We start from the raw sequence: 16,270 nt of genomic DNA, 5'->3' as shown, positions 1-16,270 counted from the left end.
CCGTGATAAACGCTAGGGGGCAGAACAGGACAGTTGGGTGGAAAGAGTTGAGTGTCGTTTTGGCTGTGTCCTTTTCCGTTGTATCTTCTCTACTGTCATCTTTTTTGATTTCTCCGGTATGTTTTCACTGAAAGAAAAAGGCCGTCATAATGAAATAATGAACATTATCTATTCATCTAATCAATGTGAAGATGTGGATGTGCAGCAGAGATGCTGACAATGTTTGTTAATGCGTCAAGGTATACTTTATAATGTAGAAAAAGGTTTATAAGTAGTTTAGAAACTGTTAATAAACTATTCATTAGTTCATAACCTATACACTAATTTACCCTGCAGTCATGACCTCATCCACTCCCACTGTGTGTTATAATGAGGTGATTTGAAAAGGTGTTAGACGTGACTAACAACAACCACTAAGGTGAAGCTGATTGACACATTCATTGGTGGCTTTTGCACCCTGGGGCTTGATTCCCCCATCCCTTCCCGGTGCTTTGCTCGGGGCAGATGGGGAGCAGAGGAGGTGAAAGTGGGAGCACTCTCACCCCCTTCTCTGTCATGTTTGCGGCCGGCAGCGAAACCGTTTGCGCAGCGGATGTAAAAAAGATCACTATGTCAATGGATGTTTGACAAGCCAGGACAATACCTGGTTGGGCTCCACGCTAACTGCAGGTCAAACCCCTGGCTGTGATGTCACCCAGTTCCCAGGGCTTTTCACAGGACTGGAGGAACTGGGGAGGAACACCTTTCTATGTTTACATCCCCAATGACACACACTGCAGCATCATATTACAACTCCCAGTCACAATGAGGAGCATGTCAACCCCACCTGCACACAGACACATGCAGCCTGGCTAGCATGACAACTAACCCTAGACCGGAGGCTGAACCTGTGAATGCTGAAATGGTGACCTGTTCTTTGTTACTTCCTCCTCACTTTCATTTTTTACTATTATATTTTTCCTATAAATTGTCTTTGTTTATTGTTAGAGGTTAACAACATTAAAGTTATCACCAAGCCAAACGCCCACAATGCTTCGTGGTGAAACGGAGTCTCGACAGAGAAGCACCCCTCCGTTCTACCATTAATATTTCCTGGGAGGTGGAGTACAAAGAGAGACGAGGAGCTGTGTCTGGTGTCATGACCGTGTTTTGAACACACCTGAATTGTCTTGGTCCCTCTGTGCATTATTAGCTGTGTGAATTTAGTGCCATACCTGTCCCTGCCTCATCATCATTTGCTAATTGCTCAGAAATAAAAGCATATCCCCATATTCATTAACAGACGACTGAAAATAATGTTGCCATTACCTCTGCTCTGTGTCTTCATGCCTGATTAATAACGTGTGAAATACACTCCTTCTAGAGCCTTTATTTATTATCATTTCCATTATTTTATTACAGGCAACGATAACCCCTTAAATTACCAAGTGGGGAATTAAAAACCTCATGCACATTTCTGTAGGTTATTGCCAACTGCTATTTGTGGCAACTGAGGTGTTTTTCATCGCATTTGCTTAGAACAAAAAAGGTGAAAATTGCACCCTGGGGAAAACAGCTTTGAGGGAAAGAAGGTGTAGTCACCCCCACCATCTCTCTCTCTCACTGTATTCTGCCTGTTCTCTACACGCCTAGGGTTTTAGTCGATTTTGGTGACATCCTAACAATTATTTTACCTTATTTGTTTTCAATTCAGACAAAAATGCAACTCGGCAAGTAATTTTCTCCATTCTCTCCAGTGTGTTTCATTTCAGGAACTGATGGCCAATACATACCGTGAAAAAAACATCACTTGATTATGTTACTCTGTATATCCAGATAAACCTTTGTCGTGTAGTCACCCCCACCATCTCTCTCTCTCACTGTATTCTGCCTGTTCTCTACACGCCTAGGGTTTTAGTCGATTTTGGTGACATCCTAACAATTATTTTACCTTATTTGTTTTCAATTCAGACAAAAATGCAACTCGGCAAGTAATTTTCTCCATTCTCTCCAGTGTGTTTCATTTCAGGAACTGATGGCCAATACATACCGTGAAAAAAACATCACTTGATTATGTTACTCTGTATATCCAGATAAACCTTTGTGAGAAAAACACTGAAGTGAGGCGAGGAAAACCCTATGCAGACATGACCAGCCATTAACCAGCACCAACCCTGTTCATACATGACCAGCCATTAACCAGCACCAACTCTGTTCAGACATGACCAGCCATTAACCAGCACCAACCCTGTTCAGACATGACCAGCCATTAACCAGCACCAACCCTGTTCATACATGACCAGCCATTAACCAGCACCAACCCTGTTCATACATGACCAGCCATTAACCAGCACCAACCCTGTTCAGACATGACCAGCCATTAACCAGCACCAACCCTGTTCATACATGACCAGCCATTAACCAGCACCAACCCTGTTCATACATGACCAGCCATTAACCAGCACCAACCCTGTTCAGACATGACCAGCCATTAACCAGCACCAACCCTGTCCAGACATGACCAGCCATTAACCAGCACCAACCCTGTCCAGTCATGACCAGCCATTAACCAGCACCAACCCTGTTCATACATGACCAGCCATTAACCAGCACCAACCCTGTCCAGACATGACCAGCCATTAACCAGCACCAACCCTGTCCAGTCATGACCAGCCATTCACCAGCACCAACCCTGTCCATACATGACCAGCCATTAACCAGCACCAACCCTGTCCATACATGACCAGCCATATAGCAGCACCAACCCTGTTCATACATGACCAGCCATTAACCAGCACCAACCCTGTCCAGACATGACCAGCCATTCAGCACTAGCACGTCCTACTATACCACCTCACCCAGAGCCAAATGGTCTTGTAGGCAGGGCTCCATGTACAGATGGTCTGCCTCGCACCCTCCTGTCCAACCCCATCTTCTGCTTTCTACATTTACAAATGACTCAAACGTAAATGTCCACAAGGCTTTGAACATACGGGTCATCTCACATGTTTTTTTTCCTTTTAGTTCTGTATACTTTGTTCAATATATTCATGTTCAAATGTGTTGTATACAATGTGTATAGTTAATATTTGTTCATATACATACAGTATTTGTATATACCGGTATGTACTGTTTGTCCTTGCAACATGAGTTCAAGAGAGTTCCTGAGATAAAACACTAGAGGTCTAGTGTAGTCACTAGAGGTCTAGTGTAGGTCTAGTGTAGTCACTAGAGGTCTGGTGTAGGTCTAGTGTAGTCACTAGAGGTCTAGTGTAGGTCTAGTGTAGTCACTAGAGGTCTAGTGTAGGTCTAGTGTAGTCACTAGAGGTCTAGTGTAGGTCTAGTGTAGTCACTAGAGGTCTAGTGTAGGTCTAGTGTAGTCACTAGAGGTCTAGTGTAGGTCTAGTGTAGGTCTAGTGTAGTCACTAGAGGTCTAGTGTAGGTCTAGTGTAGTCACTAGAGGTCTAGTGTAGTCACTAGAGGTCTAGTGTAGGTCTAGTGTAGTCACTAGAGGTCTAGTGTAGTCACTAGAGGGTCTAGTGTCGGTCTAGTGTAGTCACTAGAGGTCTAGTGTAGGTCTAGTGTAGTCACTAGAGGTCTAGTGTAGGTCTAGTGTAGTCACTAGAGGTCTAGTGTAGGTCTAGTGTAGTCACTAGAGGTCTAGTGTAGGTCTAGTGTAGTCACTAGAGGTCTAGTGTAGGTCTAGTGTAGTCACTAGAGGTCTAGTGTAGTTCCGGAGCGTATTACAACTGGAGTCTTGTCTTGTGGTCGTAGTTAGTTTCCATCAGCGTAAGAGACCGTGGTGTTGTTTGTTCAGCCGTCCCATCAAATAAGGCAGATTAATAGCTTAAACAAGTCAGTTACACTGTATAAATCAACAGGCTTGGAGGCAGCCCTGCCTGCCTTCCAATGAATCCCAATCCCGCTCTGTCCCAGGTGCATGTCACTCAAGTCTGTGTCTGTACATCAGTCCTATGACTGATCTGGCCCTAGCAGATGATGTAACACTGATGAAGATGGTTTGGGGTCTGGATTTATGGATATGTCACAAGAAGAAAACTTGCATAGAAAAACTGATATAGACATTCAAAATGTAATATTTGTTTTATCCGAGTTTTATACAGAAATACACATAGAAATAGGTAGTTATAGGGACACAAATCAGATTTTAACCTTGATATTAGGGTCATACTAATATGGCATTAGTTAACAGCTTTTGACGTGATCATGTATTTTATTACATGGCTAAAATCAATCTCATAGACGAAAATAAATACTTCAATCCTATTATTTCTTACTGTAAAATCCCTCAAACTGGAGACAACAATGATGAATTAATTATATTTACTCTCATTTGTCTGCCAGAATAACCTGCCAACACTTCTACTGTTCTGCCAGTCACTGGATATGCCATGACACAATTAATGACATATTTATTACGCACACAGATTAACAGTGTAGATTAGATCCTGAACGTGAGCTATTTGTTTCTGTTTCATGTACAGGTAAACCTATCAGTCTCCCTCATCTACCGACTGGCTCATCCCTGGTATAACGCCATGTCTTTAGTTTAAACCCTGGGAAACAGTGAGTTATGACATTTTTGGCATAGCTCTCATACAGGTGAAAACATGTCGGAGAAACAGAGTTTAGCTAATGGTACTACACCTCCTGGAGAAATTTGTCCACGACAACAACAAGTGTTGAGGAGGCCTCACTAAGAGCCATTTGGCTAATTTCAGTTGGTTGGGGTCTGGAACAAAAATATACCGTCTGTGGGATGTCGTCAATGAATGGACCCCATACTTCAAAATGTAGACATTTTGCCACCAAAACGATCTGCATAGTCAATGATAACCGTGCCTATTTCTACAGGTAGACGTTAAACTAAAAACTGCATTGAATAAGATGTAAAGTATCCGTTACTTTACCACAGAAATCACATGTAATCTAACATGACGTATTACTTATGTCACTATAATGACATATTATAGTTAAATGGCAACTTCTGACATTTCTAGATCTATTCTGGAAAGATATTTCTCTGTCTAGAATCCTTCTGGTTCATGGTGAACGATGTGGTGATTCTATAGCGTTCTACATGACATCCCCAACGACGATAGGCTACAACTTGGCCAATGATAGGGGCTAATTATTACGGAAACTGGAAGTCTGTGAGCCCATCATGACTGTTCCAGCAGAGGTCTTCCTCCTCTTGGTTTTTATGGACTATGAGCTCTTATAGAGCACCATACACTTCTACAACAGGACGAAGAAGACAGTACCCAACAATGCACTGTGTGGTCTTGTCCTGTTTGATTGTTTATGTCCTGTATTGTCCTATTTTGTTCACAACACTACAAGAAGAATCTCCCCAAAGGGATAATAAAGTGATTCTAATCAAATCTAATCTACTCAGCAGGAGTGTCTGAGATTACTTATGTCACACACACAATGCTGAAGAGGACCCTCCTCTGCCTCTAACACCATAGTGACTGAAGAGAACCCTCCTCTGCCTCGAACACCATAGTGACTGAAGAGAACCCTCCTCTGCCTCTAACACCATAGTGACTGAAGAGGACCCTCCTCTACCTCTAACACCATAGTGACTGAAGAGAACCCTCCTCTGCCTCTAACACCATAGTGACTGAAGAGGACCCTCCTCTGCCTCTAACACCATAGTGACTGAAGAGAACCCTCCTCTGCCTCGAACACCATAGTGACTGAAGAGGACCCTCCTCTACCTCTAACACCATAGTGACTGAAGAGAACCCTCCTCTGCCTCTAACACCATAGTGACTGAAGAGGACCCTCCTCTGCCTCGAACACCATAGTGACTGAAGAGAACCCTCCTCTGCCTCGAACACCATAGTGACTGAAGAGAACCCTCCTCTGCCTCGAACACCATAGTGACTGAAGAGGACCCTCCTCTACCTCGAACACCATAGTGACTGAAGAGAACCCTCCTCTGCCTCTAACACCATAGTGACTGAAGAGAACCTTCCTCTGCCTCGAACACCATAGTGACTGAAGAGGACCCTCCTCTGCCTCTAACACCATAGTGACTGAAGAGAACCCTCCTCTGCCTCTAACACCATAGTGACTGAAGAGGACCCTCCTCTGCCTCGAACACCATAGTGACTGAAGAGAACCCTCCTCTGCCTCGAACACCATAGTGACTGAAGAGGACTCTCCTCTGCCTCTAACACCATAGTGACTGAAGAGAACCCTCCTCTGCCTCGAACACCATAGTGACGAAGAGAACCCTCCTCTGCCTCGAACACCATAGTGACTGAAGAGAACCCTCCTCTGCCTCGAACACCATAGTGACTGAAGAGAACCCTCCTCTGCCTCTAACACCATAGTGACTGAAGACAACCCTCCTCTGCCTCTAACACCATAGTGACTGAAGAGAACCCTCCTCTGCCTCTAACACCATAGTGACTGAAGAGAACCCTCCTCTGCCTCTAACACCATAGTGACTGAAGAGAACCCTCCTCTGCCTCGAACACCATAGTAACTGAAGAGAACCCTCCTCTGCCTCGAACACCATAGTGACTGAAGAGAACCCTCCTCTGCCTCGAACACCATAGTGACTGAAGAGGACCCTCCTCTGCCTCTAACACCATAGTGACTGAAGAGGACCTTCCTCTGCCTCGAAGACCATAGTGACTGAAGAGGACCCTCCTCTGCCTCTAACACCATAGTGACTGAAGAGGACCCTCCTCTGCCTCTAACACCATAGTGACTGAAGAGGACCCTCCTCTGCCTCTAACACCATAGTGACTGAAGAGGACCCTCCTCTGCCTCTAACACCATAGTGACTGAAGAGAACCCTCCTCTGCCTCTAACACCATAGTGACTGAAGAGAACCCTCCTCTGCCTCTAACACCATAGTTACTGAAGAGGACCCTCCTCTGCCTCTAACACCATAGTGACTGAAGAGAACCCTCCTCTGCCTCTAACACTATAGTTACTGAAGAGGACCCTCCTCTGCCTCTAACACCATAGTGACTGAAGAGGACCCTCCTCTGCCTCTAACACCATAGTGACTGAAGAGAACCCTCCTCTGCCTCTAACACCATAGTGACTGAAGAGAACCCTCCTCTGCCTCTAACACCATAGTGACTGAAGAGGACCCTCCTCTGCCTCTAACACCATAGTGACTGAAGAGAACCCTCCTCTGCCTCTAACACCATAGTGACTGAAGATAACCCTCCTCTGCCTTGAACACCATAGTGACTGAAGATAACCCTCCTCTGCCTTGAACACCATAGTGACTGAAGAGAACCCTCCTCTGCCTCTAACACCATAGTGACTGAAGAGAACCCTCCTCTACCTCTAACACCATAGTGACTGAAGAGAACCCTCCTCTACCTCTAACACCATAGTGACTGAAGAGAACCCTCCTCTACCTCTAACACCATAGTGACTGAAGAGGACCCTCCTCTGCCTCTAACACCATAGTGACTGAAGAGAACCCTCCTCTGCCTCTAACACCATAGTGACTGAAGAGGACCCTCCTCTGCCTCTAACACCATAGTGACTGAAGAGGACCCTCCTCTGCCTCTAACACCATAGTGACTGAAGAGGACCCTCCTCTGCCTCTAACACCATAGTGACTGAAGAGAACCCTCCTCTGCCTCTAACACCATAGTGACTGAAGAGGACCCTCCTCTGCTTCTAACACCATAGTGACTGAAGAGAACCCTCCTCTGCCTCGAACACCATAGTGACTGAAGAGGACCCTCCTCTGCCTCTAACACCATAGTGACTGAAGAGAACCCTCCTCTGTCTCGAACACTATAGTAACTGAAGAGGACCCTCCTCTGCCTCTAACACCATAGTGACTGAAGAGGACCCTCCTCTGCCTCTAACACCATAGTGACTGAAGAGAACCCTCTACTGCCTCTAACACCATAGTGACTGAAGAGAACCCTCCTCTGCCTCTAACACCATAGTAACTGAAGTGAACCCTCCTCTGTCTCTAACACCACAGTGACTGAAGAGAACCCTCCTCTGCCTCGAACACCATAGTAACTGAAGAGAACCCTCCTCTGCCTCGAACACCATAGTGACTGAAGAGGACCCTCCTCTGCCTCTAACACCATAGTGACCGAAGAGGACCCTCCTCTGCCTCTAACACCATAGTGACTGAAGAGGACCCTCCTCTGACTCTAACACCACAGTGACTGAAGAGGACCCTCCTCTGCCTCTAACACCATAGTGACTGAAGAGAACCCTCCTCTGTCTCGAACACCATAGTAACCGCAGTCAGATAGTTGAGAGGACAGTGCTCCCAGTGAGACACTATGATTGGTGCTCCCAGTGAGACACTATGATAGTTGAGAGGACAATGGTGGGTTGCATGGTGTGAACTTCCACATTGAATCCCAAGCAGTGTCTAAACCATCTCACAACATATGTCCCATCACTCACTCACACGTAGACAGTGGTTTCCTCCCCACTTTCACAGATTAGGTACTGATACTGAAAGTAATTTTGAAAATGAAAAGCTGTCATCTGAAGGGACCGGCCTGCCTGTGGCCTTGCGGGTGAATCAGTGTATATAAGTGGCACTTTCCTCAGAACAGTGACAGACCAGGCTTGACCACATTCTGTCCGTGCACAACATCACAGAGACACGTCTTTTACCTCATCATTCCGTGTGCACAACATCACAGAGAGACTCATCATTCATTTGAGTTCACTCACTCTGTCAGTCAGACGCTTTTCATCTCCCAGGCATTAGAAACAGTTTGGAAGGTAACCGTCATTCCGTCAAGGAGAAATGTAGGGTGTTTTTTTTCTGTGACAATTGATATGAACACCGGTACAGGATTGACATAGAGCATTACGCTATAGGTTATTAGATCATGACAATTGCATTTAGTGATGCGACATAATATGACGTTATGCTAAACATTTGACATTATGAGAAATTGCAATTACATTTTGTAATGCCAATTACAAGATATACAACTTTATGAAACATAATGACAAAAGAATAAAAGATATCTAAGCCTGATGTGTTTTTAAGCGTTTATGTTTTTCTAATTCATCAAACAAAAGACATTTCCTTCCTTCAAATACAACAACGTTAAACAAGCGAGAGGACAGACAGACAAACAAACAAGTCATCAACATAAAGACCAGCTGCAAAACAAACAGAGCAGGAGCACTGAGGTGTTTAAGGCTTAATGTTGTTCCCCGGGGACCCGTTTGGGCTGGTTAAAGCCCCATAACCTCCTGGGAGAGAACTGGAAACATACGCCACCACAGGAACACCCTAGGGCCTTCAGGAGGTGGAGGAGGAGGAGATGCATCCTTCTCTCCTTCACTCCTTCCCTCTGGCTGGGGGAAGACAAAGGGAGAGGCGGTTTTCTAGACCCTGACGGCCCTGACACCTGTCAACACATTAGGTGTCAAATAAACAGCCTTTCAACCTGGGCCAGCAGGTAAACCCAGTAGATGAAAGGGCACGGCTCCTGACAGGCTGGGCTTGGTGTGTGTCTGGCAGATCACTCTAAAAGACCAGGTTGTAGAACGATGATCTGGCCTAGAGAGCATGCCAGAGAGACAGAGAAGAGCTGTGATAAGGTGTGTACTGATCAGATTCAGTCTCTGACGAGAGAGCCCAGGGGACAGGTAGTAGGAGACAGACCCATAGAGACAGGTAGTAGGAGCCAGACCCATAGAGACTGGTAGTAGGAGACAGACCCATAGAGACAGGTAGTAGGAGACAGACCCATAGAGACTGGTAGTAGGAGACAGACCCATAGAGACTGGTAGTAAGAGACAGACCCATAGAGACTGGTAGTAGGAGACAGACCCATAGAGACTGGTAGTAGGAGACAGACCCATAGAGACTGGTGGTAGGAGACAGACCCATAGAGACTGGTAGTAGGAGACAGACCCATAGAGACTGGTAGTAGGAGACAGACCCATAGAGACTGGTAGTAGGATACAGACCCATAGAGACTGGTAGTAAGAGACAGACCCATAGAGACTGGTAGTAGGAGACAGGCCCATAGAGACTGGTAGTAGGAGACAGGCCCATAGAGACTGGTAGTAAGAGACAGACCCATAGAGACTGGTGGAAGGAGACAGACCCATAGAGACTGGTAGTAGGAGACAGACCCATAGAGACTGGTAGTAGGATACAGACCCATAGAGACTTGTAGTAGGAGACAGACCCATAGAGACTGGTGGTAGGAGACAGACCCATAGAGACTGGTAGTAGGAGACAGACCCATAGAGACTGGTAGTAGGAGACAGACCCATAGAGACTGGTAGTAGGAGACAGACCCATAGAGACTGGTAGTAGGAGACAGACCCATAGAGACTGGTAGTAGGAGACAGACCCATAGAGACTGGTAGTAGGAGACAGACCCATAGAGACTGGTAGTAGGAGACAGGCCCATAGAGACTGAATAGTAGAACACATCAGGTTTGATTTACTCCAAATATCTGGTATTTAGTCAGAATCGTAATGAGATTATCATAAAACAACGCTAATTACAAGTGTTATAATGCATTATAATAATGTTTTAATAATTATAATAAATTATTTATTAAACTTATATAACGCTTACATTACAGACAAAATCTCAAAGCGCTTGTTAAGCAAAATATACAACAGAAAGTATTTTTTTAATTGAATATAGGCTACAAAAGTATCCAGATCAGCAAGTCTGTTTGAGTGCTTCTAGATCAAGTCTGTTTGAGTGCTTCTAGATCAAGTCTGAGTGAGTGCTTCTAGATCAAGTCTGTTTGAGTGCTTCTAGATCAAGTCTGTTTGAGTGCTTCTAGATCAAGTCTGTTTGAGTGCTTCTAGATCAAGTCTGAGTGAGTGCTTCTAGATCAAGTCTGTTTGAGTGCTTCTAGATCAAGTCTGAGTGAGTGCTTCTAGATCAAGTCTGTTTGAGTGCTTCTAGATCAAGTCTGAGTGAGTGCTTCTAGATCAAGTCTGTTTGAGTGCTTCTAGATCAAGTCTGTTTGAGTGCTTCTAGATCAAGTCTGTTTGAGTGCTTCCGCCCTGTGCAATTGGGTCCTGGACTTTCTGACGGGCCGCCCCCCAAGTGGTGAAGGTAGGAAACAACATCTCCACTTCGCTGACCCTCAACACTGGGGCCCCACAAGGGTGCGTGCTCAGCCCTCTCCTGTAATCCCTGTTCACCCACGACTGCGTGGCCATGCACGCCTCCAACTCAATCGTCAAGTTGTCAGACGACACAACAGTAGTAGGCTTGATCACCAACAGCGACGAGACAGTCTACAGGGAGGAGGTGAGGGCACTCAGAGTGTGGTGTCAGGAAAACAATCTCTCACTCAACGTCAAGAAAACAAAGGAGATGGTTGTGGACTTCAGGAAACAACAGAGGGAGCACCCCCCTATCCACATCGAAAGGACAGCAGTGGATAAGGTGGAAAGTTCCTCTGCGTACACATCACAGACAAACTGAAATGGTCCACCCACACAGACAGTGTGGTGAAGAAGGTGCAACAGCGCCTCTTCGACCTCAGGAGGCTAAAGAAATTTGGCTTGTCACCCAAAACCCTGACAAACTTTTACAGATGCACAATCAAGAGCATCGTGTCGGGCTGTATCACAGTCTGGTATGGCAACTGCACTGCCCTCAACCGCAAGGCTCTTCAGAGGGTAGTGAGGTCTGAACAACGCATCACCGGGGGCCAGCAACCTGCCCTCCATGACACCTACACCACCCGATGTCACAGGAAGGCCAAAAAGATCATCAAGGACAACAACCACCCGAGCCGCTGTCTGTTCACACCGCATCAAAGCTTGGACCGAGAGATCTCAAGGCCATCAGACTGCTAAACAGCAATCACTAACTCAGAGAGGCTGCTGCCTACACTGAGCACGACACTTTAATCACTGGACACTTTAATAAATGGATCACTAGTCACTTTAAACAATGCCACTTTAAATAATGTTTACACATCTTACGTTACTCATATCACATGTATATATGGTATTTAATATTGCACCTTGCCTATGCCGTTCGGCCATCACTCATCCATATACTTATATGTACATATTCTCATTTACCCCTTTAGATTTGTGTGTATTAGGTAGTTGTTGGAGAATTGTTAGATTACTTGTTAGATATTACTGCACTGCTGGAACTAGAAGCACAAGCATTTCGCTACACTCGCATTGACATCTGCTAACCATGTGTATGTGACCAATACATTTTTATTTGATTTCATTTGATTCTAGATCAAGTTTGTTGGAGTTTTTCTAGATTAAGTCTGTTTGAGTGCTTCTTGAAACCTCCAGATGGGCAGCCGTGGACATGAGAGGATCTGGAAGCTCATAGCTAGATGGAGAGTGTGGTTATCCGGTCAGCATGTCCGAGGGCAGGCAGGTAGGCAGGCAGGTAGGCAGGTAGGCAGGTAGGCAGGCAGGCAGGTAGGCAGGCAGGCAGGCAGGTAGGCAGGTAGGTAGACAGGTAGGCAGGCAGGTAGACAGGCAGGCAGGTAGGTAGGCAGGCAGGTAGGCAGGCAGGTAGGCAGGCAGGTAGACAGGCAGGCAGGTAGGCAGGTAGGCAGGCAGGTAGACAGGTAGGCAGGTAGACAGGCAGGCAGGCAGGCAGGCAGGCAGGCAGGTAGACAGGCCGGCAGGCAGGTAGGCAGGTAGGCAGGCAGGCAGGTAGACGGGCAGGCAGGTAGGCAGGTAGCCAGGCAGGTAGACAGGTATACAGGCAGGCAGGTAGACAGGTAGGCAGGCAGGCAGGTAGGCAGGTAGGCAGGTAGACAGGCAGGCAGGCAGGCAGGCAGGCAGGTAGGTAGGTAGGTAGGCAGGCAGGCAGGCAGGCAGGCAGGCAGGCAGGCAGGCAGGCAGGCAGGCAGGCAGGCAGGCAGGTAGGTAGGTAGGTAGGCAGGCAGGCAGGCAGGCAGGCAGGCAGGCAGGCAGGCAGGCAGGTAGGCAGGCAGGCAGGCAGGCAGGCAGGTAGGTAGGTAGGTAGGTAGGTAGGTAGGTAGGTAGGTAGGTAGGTAGGTAGGTAGGTAGGCAGGCAGGCAGGCAGGCAGGCAGGCAGGTAGGCAGGTAGCTCCAGGTAGGCAGGTAGCTCCAGGTATGCAGGTAGGCCGGCAGGCAGGTAGGCAGGTATCTCCAGGTAGGCAGGTAGACAGGCAGCTCCATGTCATCAGGGAATCTCCCTCATCTGCAGATTCTCTGTTTGACACTCTGTGATGAAGTTTGAGCTCCCCACAGAGTACAGCCCACTCCTTACTTTAGAAGTATCCTCCTGAGCAATGAAAAAGCTGCCAGCTCTGGATGCGTAGCCTCCTCTTGGATCACTGTTGGTAAAAACCAACCTCAAGTCACTAGGTGTAGTTCAAATAAAAACACACCAATTATCTGGCATTAACTAGCTTGTTGACAATGTTGATTTTCATACATTTACAGGCAGGAATCCAATTAATGATATAAGACTTGATCTGCCCTCATTTAGCTATTGAAAAAACAGAAGTATGTAAAACTATTTAGATACAAATTCTTAAATATGTTGAAATATGTACAGAATTGACATGAGCTCTCTGCCAAGGTGCCATGGCAACTACAGCATACTAGTTATTAATTGTAGTTATAATGCAGAAGAATGTGTTACCATTATTTTCTACTAATAATGTTCCCGTCTCTCTGTCCAGTATTTATTTTTCAAATATGCTTTTGTCTGTTTGTCTAAATGCCATTTAAGCTAAGCAGCCTCCTCACGTCTGCTGCATAAAACCCTATTTTTCCACTGAGGAGCTGAGGGGATGATGCCTGAAGCCGTTACAGATTGCCTAGTCAGGTATAACACTAACTCTGGGTTTATGGCTACTTAGGTGGTAATATATCGTTCCAGAATTCCACAGGTGTCTCTTTCCTTCCCAAAGTGGTCTGGATCAGATAAGGCCTCTCTCTCAGCCAGTCCCTCTGCTCTCCACCCTCAAACACACACACCATCAGCGGCTGCTCCACTGCTCTGCACCCCCGGCCCCCTGCTCCAGGCCTAGCTGTGTGGAGAGAGAGGTAGTATCAGGCAGGAAGGAAATGTGAAAATAATTATATATTTAACAGTCAGACACCTTCCTATAAATCCACAGACACATGGCTATTACTCAAACGGCACCCTATTCCCTGTGTAGTGCACTACTTTTGATCAGGGCCCATAGGATAGGGGTTAAAAGTAGTGCACTATAAAGGCAATAGGGTAACATTTGGGACCCGGCCACAGACAGACAGTACCTCCAGCTAGTCCATTAGAGGTGGTGTGTTTCTACAGACATATGGAAATGACCCAATACGTGCAGAGACAGCAACAGAAACTAGGTTGGCGGTAGGTAGGTATTTTCTTCATACCTTTACGCTTTAATGACAGGTATTTTACAGTGGTGAGTTGATGATTGTAGTGAAAGGTATTGGAAGGGGGAAGGCAGGCTGCATTACATTTATCGTAACATATGCCAGTTGCGACATGATGTGGCCGCAAATCGTTTCCTAAGAAGTCTATTTACCTGTGGTTGTTACTTTTAGACAAATGACTGCATCCCAAATGGCACCTTATTCCCTACATAGTGCACTACATTTGACCGGAGCCCTACAGTATGGTCCCTTGTCAAAAGTAGTGCACTCAATAGGGAATAGGGTGCCATTTGAGAAACATATTTTTTTACTGTTGTGCCCAATCAACATATTTCAGTGACAATAACCACATTTCCATCCACGGTTTTTACCAGAGTGAAGTCATACTTACCTTCTTGCCCTTAGTGCTGTTGTCTGTGCCCAATAATGTTTTGAGGCTGCTACCGTCTTCTACTCCTGCCATGTTGTTGTTTTGCTACCATGCTGTGTTTTCATGTGTTGCTGCCATGCTATGTTGTTGTCTTAGGTCTATCTTTATGTTGTGTTGTGGTGTCTCTCTTGTTGTGATGTGTGTTAAGTCCTATATTTTTATTTTATTTTTAATCCCAGCCCCCATCCCCGCCGGAAGCCTTTTATCTTATGGTAGGCAGTCATTGTAAATCAGTGTTCTTAACTGACTTGCCTAGTTTAATAAAGTTTCATTTAAAAAATACAAAAAATATTTTAGTATGCACTACCTCATCACTGATCTTTATCTGCAAAAAGTCAGTTTGATGGAAACAGATCTCTGGTGGGAAAATGCACATATTCTTTTTATGCAGATTTTGAAAATTCGCATGAAACTCTTTCACCAATTGGATGGAAACCTAGCTAGTATCCCTGAATGCACACCTTGGTGTGTCTAACTCTGCCCTAAGATGCCACGTTGTGCGTCAATAGCATGTTTTTTTAACCTTTATCAGAGATGGCAGTATGCCAAGGTGTCAATCATCTATCTAGACCAACACTAAACTGCTTAACACACACCTATGTTTCTGGAGTGAAACCAACTCAAAGAAAATAATTGTGTCAAAACCTTTTAACAGAACAGGATAACAGGATGTAATTTAGGTATCAATGAACACAATACAACTAAATATATCATACCAGAATGATATTGGCTTGAGACTTTGTTCAACCCAGCTTTTGATCATGCCTGTCATTCATCTGTCTTTATTTTCTTTATTTTACCTTTATTCAACCAGGTAGGCAAGTTGAGAACAAGTTCTCATTTACAATTGCGACCTGGCCAAGATAAAGCAAAGCAGTTCGACACATACAACAACACAGAGTTACACATGGAGTAAAACAAACATACAGTCAATAATACAGAATAAGTATATACAATGTGAGCAAATGAGGTGAGATAAGGGAGGTAAAGGCAAAAAAAAGGCCATGGTGACGAAGTAAATACAATATAGCAAGTAAAACACTGTAATGGTAGATTTACAGTGGAAGAATGTGCAAAGTAAAGATAGAAATAATGGGGTGCAAAGGAGCAAAATAAATAAATAAATACAGTAGGGGGAGAGGTAGTTGTTTGGGCTAAATTATAGATGGGCTATGTACAGGTGCAGCAATCTGTGAGCTGCTCTGACAGCTGGTGCTTAAAGCTAGTGAGGGAGATAAGTGTTTCCAGTTTCAGAAATTTTTTCAGTTCGTTCCAGTCATTGGCAGCAGAGAACTGGAAGGAGAGGCGGCCAAAGGAAGAATTGGTTTTGGGGGTGACCAGAGAGATATACCTGCTGGAGTGCGTGCTACAGGTGGGTGCTGCTATGGTGACCAGCGAGCTGAGATAAGGGGGGACTTTACCTAGCAGGGTCTTGTAGATGACCTGGAGCCAGTGGGTTTGGCGACGAGTATGAAGCGAGGGCC

Source organism: Salvelinus alpinus, chromosome 4 (assembly GCF_045679555.1).
Source record: "Salvelinus alpinus chromosome 4, SLU_Salpinus.1, whole genome shotgun sequence".
Lineage (NCBI taxonomy): Eukaryota > Metazoa > Chordata > Actinopteri > Salmoniformes > Salmonidae > Salvelinus > Salvelinus alpinus.
This window is presented reverse-complemented; position numbering follows the sequence as displayed.